Genomic DNA, 6,658 nt, shown 5'->3' with positions numbered 1-6,658 from the left:
TGTTCTATTTTGAAGACGCTGAAACCACTCGGAATAAACGAAAGATTGATCTTTCGCACCATTAAACGGTACAAGGAAACCGGTTCGTGGAAAATCCCTCCCAGACCAGGCCGAAAACGCAGTGTCAGGACTCCGGAAGTTATCAAACGAGTGAGAGAGCGAATTCGGCGGAATCCTTGTAAGTCTGGGCGTAAGATGGCCAAAGAACTCGGAATGTCGCAGTCAACGATTGAAAGATGATCTCGGTTTGAATGCTTACAAAAAAACAGCGGGTGCATGGTTAGACCGGAAAGCAAAAGATAGCTAGAGTCGAACGATGTCGGAAATTGCGATTGCGGATTGCGAAATTCTGTTTTCGGATGAGAAAATGTTCCTGCTACAGGATCACCACAACCAACCAAATGATCGGGTATATGCTGCATATCTTGCTGATATTCCTCACGACAAACTGGCTGTTCAAAGGTTCCAGAATGTTTCCAGGGTGATGGTTTGGGGATGTTTCTCCAAAACATTGAAAGTTCCATTGCTGTTCATTGAACCTGGTGTTAAAATCAACAGTAAATCTTACATCGATAATGTTTTGAAGAACCACTTGCTTCCCTTCGTCCAAAAACATTATAAGAATGCACCATACTGCTTCGAACAAGACTCTGCACCGTCCCATCAAGCAAAAGTTACACAGGCTTGGTGTGAGGCCAATTTCCCGGATTTCATTTCGTCGAAAGAGTGACCTGCCTCCTCACCTGATTTGAATCCTCTCGACTTCTTTGCATGGGGCTACATATTAGGCGAACTAGGGAATACCAAGGGACTAACCGTGGAAACTTTTAAGCAACGTTTGGTGAAAATATGGGACGAAATGCCTCAAGATATCGTGCGTGCCAGCTGTAAAGATTTTCAAAAACGGATGCGGCTCGTAATTAAAGGAAAGGGAGAAAGATTTTAATTGGACTAAGTTAAGACAAATGTTATAGATACTTTACTAACAGGAATTACCTTTCACCCTGTATACAGTCCAAGCGGTTACTTAATACGTCAAATGCAAGCAATCTCTGTAAGCAAACCCTGCACTGATGAAGAGGCTCTAGACTTATCAGTTGACATTGGTGTTCGTATGAAGGCAGTCGAAAAGAGTTATTTAACGCCAGGTTCCGCAAAGCAGTACAGCAATTTCAGTGCTTGCGTATCATTGAAATTGGCACTGCAAAAGTTTTAGCGGAGGTTTTTGAAATATGTTCGTTGAAATTCATCTTAAATCCATTGTCACTCTTAGGTCTCTAATAGAATTGGCTCGTTCAAGTTCATCTTAATTGATGGAGTAGTGGAAGGTTAGCTGTGAACGGGTTCCACTGAAGCTTATAACCTTAGACAATCATACCCAACCGTAAAATATCATTACAAATTTGCATAAAAAATGGGCAAAATTTGTAATGTCACCACCGCATGAACAGATGTAATGTGGTCGACGGAAGGTTTTTAAAATAATTCTGTTATTTTTGTGTTAGCAAAATGTTTAAACAGTGTTTGTTTCCCCAAATGCAGCTCGTGGTGGTTTTATACGAAAATATACAGTCTATTGTTCAATGACTCTATGAGTTAGTTGGGACATGTATTGCAAAGGAAATTTTTAAAGTCGTTGTTGATGATGCTGATAAACTGATATGAACTCTAGAACGATTTACTTGGAAGTAGATCTTAAATGATGTTTCAAATATGCTTGGATATATTTTGTTGCTAAGGTCATTGTTGAAGTCGTAGTTGTTTTAGTTCACATACTTTCGTAGCGTTAGTTGATCAGTGGTTCTAAAAGCTTCGTTAATTGCGACCCCCTTTAATACATGTCTTAAGCCAATATTTGTGGAATTTATAATTCCACTCTTGCATTGAACGATTCCCCCTGAATGGCCTCATGACACCAACAATCGATAACATGTCCTTGAATACATAAACCCAACTATCAATTTTAGCTTATACAGTCAAACATTAGTTAATACAGCAAATTTTAACCTGTATAAGCTAGTCTGCAGCTAAGATTGTTTGTTGGGGAATGGCCTAAATTTTGCCTAAAATTTTTTTTCCCTTGATTTATAAAGAGAGAGAGAGAGAGAGAAGAATTAGTTATTTCCATTTAATTCCACTACCTTACTATAAGGTGGTGGAATTAAATTGAAATTACTAATCCTTCTCTCTCTCTCTCTCTCTCTCTCTCTCTCTTTATGCAGGTATTCCACTAAGACGCCCACATTCATCAGGATTCCTTGATTTGTTTTCCGTGCTGAGCACCAATGCTATCTATGCCAGGGAGGCAGCTCCCACACCTGGACCCTATCTATCGGACCATCAAGCTATGAACCGATAACCAATGGCTTTCGCAACTAACATTTTCAGCTTTATAAGCCAACTTTTCCAGCGTTGTGCTGTAAAGTAGCTGAAACAAAGCTGCAGATACAGCTACAAGCAGAAGCTAGCAATATAGGTTTGAAGAGCGTTTACTCAACTTTTTCACAACCATTATTCAATTTGTCAGTCGCACTGAATAATAAAAGGCAGTAAACGCTAATGTCACTTTTATACACATTCTAACCAACTTTTAACTTGTAGCTCCAAAACAAAGCCAATGAAGTGAATATGTTACTCATTTGAAGGCTTCTTTACAACCAACCACTCTTGTTGAATAATATAAACCTAAAAAGTGTTTTTTCAACAACTAAACAAGCGAATAAACTGTGTTAGCGCTACTTTGGAAGCATTTTTACAGTCAGCTAGGTTTATTTTAGACGTGTGCAGTTTTACAGCTTTAACTGTGCTCCTTTACAAAGCTGAAGTAACTAGTCGAGAAAAGTGATTCATGTGTACTATTATAAAGCCTCTACCCAGCGATTTTGTTGTAGAAGGGCATATTGATTTGTTTACATCAGTTCAAAGTGTTGGCGTAGCACAGTTGGTAGTGTCAAGGTTTGCCAATGCGGTCGTCTCGAGTTCAATTCCAGGTTCCGGTGCAGTTTGTAGTTAATTTCGAGTAATTTAAATCGCAGCTAAATAAAATCAATAAATTCCCCCATCAAAAAAGCAAACAATATTTAACCCGACTTCAAGATCAAGCTGTGTAGTGATTATTGGATAAACGGGAAAAGGTTTGAATAAGCGTCTTTCAAGTCCACACACAACTAAACAGCAGGATAACAGCTGTATAGAAGCATTAATGGATATGCAATAATAGCTTGTCCCAACCGTCCCAACAGCCATAAGTAGCTAACTAAGTTCGCCAGATTTGGTTGTATAGAGGTTGAGTAAAGGTTTCCTCATGTCCTTTAACGTTTGAATACAGCTTGAGGCTGTATAAATGAAATGAGTAAAGCGTTTACATTGTGAAAATTGTTAGTTGGGTTACTTCCCTTCCGAAGGAAGGCGTGATCAGAGCACTCCGGTGGCAGAAACGTCATCCACCAACATTTTGCTTGAAGCCAAAGTTGTTGGTTTTTTTGGCTCGATTATCTGCCAATCTAAGACAGCTGATGCAAAAATTGAGAAATTATGCTCCGTCCACATTCCTTGTTCCGTATATGTTGCGGAACTGGCGGCAATACATTATACGCTAGAAACGATCGCCTCACTTGCACCAGATCATTATTTTATTTTTACGGATAGTCTCAGTTCTGTCGAGGCTATTCGCTCTATGAGGCCGGTAAAGCACTCTTCGTATTTTCTCATGAATATACGAGAGCTTTTAAGTGCTTTATTTTTAAGATCTTTTGTCATCACCTTTGCATGGGTCCCATCTCATTGCTCGATTCCGGGCAATGAGAAGGCGGACTCGCTTGCAAAGGTGGGCGCTATGGAAGGCGATATTTACGATCGACAAATCGCCTACGACGAATTTTTCTTCATTTATCGTCAACAGTCCCTCGCCAGCTGGCAAAATAAATGGAGTGAAGGGAGTTTGGGACGATGGTTATATTCAATCATCCCTAAGGTGTCGAAGTGTCCTTGGTTCAAGGGGTTGGATGTGGGTCGAGACTTCATTCACTACTCGTTAAACCCTCACTTGTTCCGTGTTGGGCTGGGGGACAGTAATCTCTGTGAATGTGGACAAGGTTACCAGGACGCAGATCACATTATTTGGTCATGTGCTGGGCACCGTGGAGTCAGATCCGAGTTGTACGATTCCCTTCGGGCTCGAGGTAGACAACCTAATGTTCCAGTTCGGGATATTTTGGCTAGACGCGATCTGGAATTTATGCAACTCATATATGTTTTCTTGAAGAATATTAACCATAGATTGTAAGTTTGATTAACCTTGTGTTTAGTTTGTGTTTTGTATGTGTGTGTGTATTTTTTTTTTGTAGATTTGTTTCTGTAATAATTGTATAATTACAGAGTTGATATAACGTCGATAGGATTAAGTATATGTTTTAGAAATAGTGAAATTTTTGAATCATATATCATATTCCAAATCTCCTTTTCCCTCTCCCGATCCAAACAATTGTCATCCACTAACCTCGAGAAGACCGCGAGTAATCGGTTCCAATCCTTTAATTTTAGATTTAAGACATTTATAATGTATAAAGAAAATGATAACTTGGCTCTGTAAAATTTATTCGATTGAGCCTGTACAAATAAAGTAATTAACAAAAAAAAAAGCTTCGTCCACATAGATGTTTGGTTAGTTGCGCGGCAAAATAATCGTGATAAATGTTCAACACGAGGTTCAAAAAGCGCTTACATGTAGGAATTGAATATTTATTATATTAATTTTTAAATTAAGCAAGCTAATCATGAAAGATTCAAGTTTCATTAATGATTATTCACATACGATTTTTTAACGCATACGTGTCTCAATGCACATATAAACATAGCATAAAAACTGTACGCTTCAGCAACCCTCCTTCTTGGCAGAGGATTGCCGCTAATTTTACCAAAATGGTTTAGAGTAGTTTTTCCATTTCCCGGCCATTTTTGGCTTCCAGAGAAACGGGAAACAGTTGATAACTCTTCCCGAGAATCGGGAAATATTTTAGTTCAGAGACCAGAAAAGCATACAGTTAAATTCATGACAGTTATTTATCCCAATGTTTATTACTGAACTTTTGTGATTCACAGGGTGGCAATGTGCAAGTGATACACTCATTTGAACGCCTCTCGTTGTAATTGCTGCTACACCATGTGCATGTTTTGAAACAGTGACGTGTTGACGGATTATGAGTAAACAGTAAAGTCCAACAACGTGTTTTATTCGCATGAAATTACTATGGATTCGCATAGAGACAAAATAAAGATGTTGCATCTTCAAGGATTCAAAAAACATTCAAATCAGGAGGAAGTTGTCAAATTTGAAATTGAGCAGACTATCCGTCTACAGGACTATTAAACGTTTACAGGATACCAGTAAGTTTGTTCCCAAGAAAAACCTGGTAAAAACGGGATGTACGGACTCCAGCAGTAATTAAGGCAGTAAAGTAACGAATACGACGAAATCCAGCTCGTTCAGCAAGCTAAATGGCGAGTGTAATGAACATGAGTCACATGACCATGCAAAATATAATTAAAAAAGATCCTGGATATCCAGCTTTTAAGAAACAGACAATCCACGGATTAACGCGTAAAAATATTGTCGATAGAGATGCCAGATCTCGCTTACTTCTTAAGACGCACGCTGTTCTTAACATTATTTTTTTTTCGGACGAAAAGCTGTTTACTTTGGAGGCTACTTTAAATAAGCAAAATGATCGTGTGCACGGAGCTAACCTTCGCGGGGTTCCAGTCGATAAAAGAGCTGTAGAACGATACCAAAGTGCGTCGTCAGTGTTGGTTTGGGGAGTCATATCAAAAAAAGGAAAATTTCCCCTGTTGTTCATCGATAAGGGCGTGAAAATAAATAAATAGTACTACTTGTAACATGTTATAAAAGATCATTTACTTCCTTGTAGTAAGATGCTATTTCCAGGGAAAAGTTATTTTTTCAGCAAGACTCAGCTCCAGCACACAAGGAACTGATTGTTCAGGAGTGGAGTAGGCAAAATTTACCATGTTTTATCAGCTCATCTGAGTGGCCCGCATCGTCTCCTGATCTGAATCCTTTGGATTTTAGTATCTGAGGGTACATGCTAGGAATGCTGGAGAACGTGAAGCATTTATGTCTGGACCAATTTAAAAAAAAAACGTTTGGTCAAAATTTGGGATGATATGCCGAACGAAGTAGTGCAGGCGGCTGGCAATAATTTTGAAAAGCGTCTACGAGCCGTAATAAAACACAAGGGTGAACTATTCGAACTGAACTAAATACGTTATAAATTTGTCTAAATTTATATAACAAATGTTTAATTTGAAATAAAAGAGAAATGTTATCTGGTTTGTGTTACATATCATATTTTAAGTACATCACATATTCGTTGCCATCCTGTATAGAGCATAGAATATTTAAAACACGTTGTTTTAATATTTTGCTACCATTGGTAAATTTTAACAAACTATCTCCAATTTTTATTCTGACTTCTGCCGGATTTTTTTAACGACTGCCTCCGGGAGATTTTTTGGACCCAGAAGATAATTCCAAATTATTCCAGAATCTTCCAACTATTCTTGACATTATCATCTAACTATTTAGAAATTATTATCTGATCTTCCAGAAGTCTATGAGATTTCCACGACACCTTATTTT

This window comes from Ochlerotatus camptorhynchus, unplaced genomic scaffold, assembly GCF_037179485.1.
Source record: "Ochlerotatus camptorhynchus isolate MF236.1 unplaced genomic scaffold, CSIRO-AGI_Acam_v1.1 ptg000014l, whole genome shotgun sequence".
Classification (NCBI taxonomy): domain Eukaryota; kingdom Metazoa; phylum Arthropoda; class Insecta; order Diptera; family Culicidae; genus Ochlerotatus; species Ochlerotatus camptorhynchus.
The sequence above is the reverse complement of the archived record's forward strand: the minus strand, read 5'-3'. Positions refer to the sequence as shown.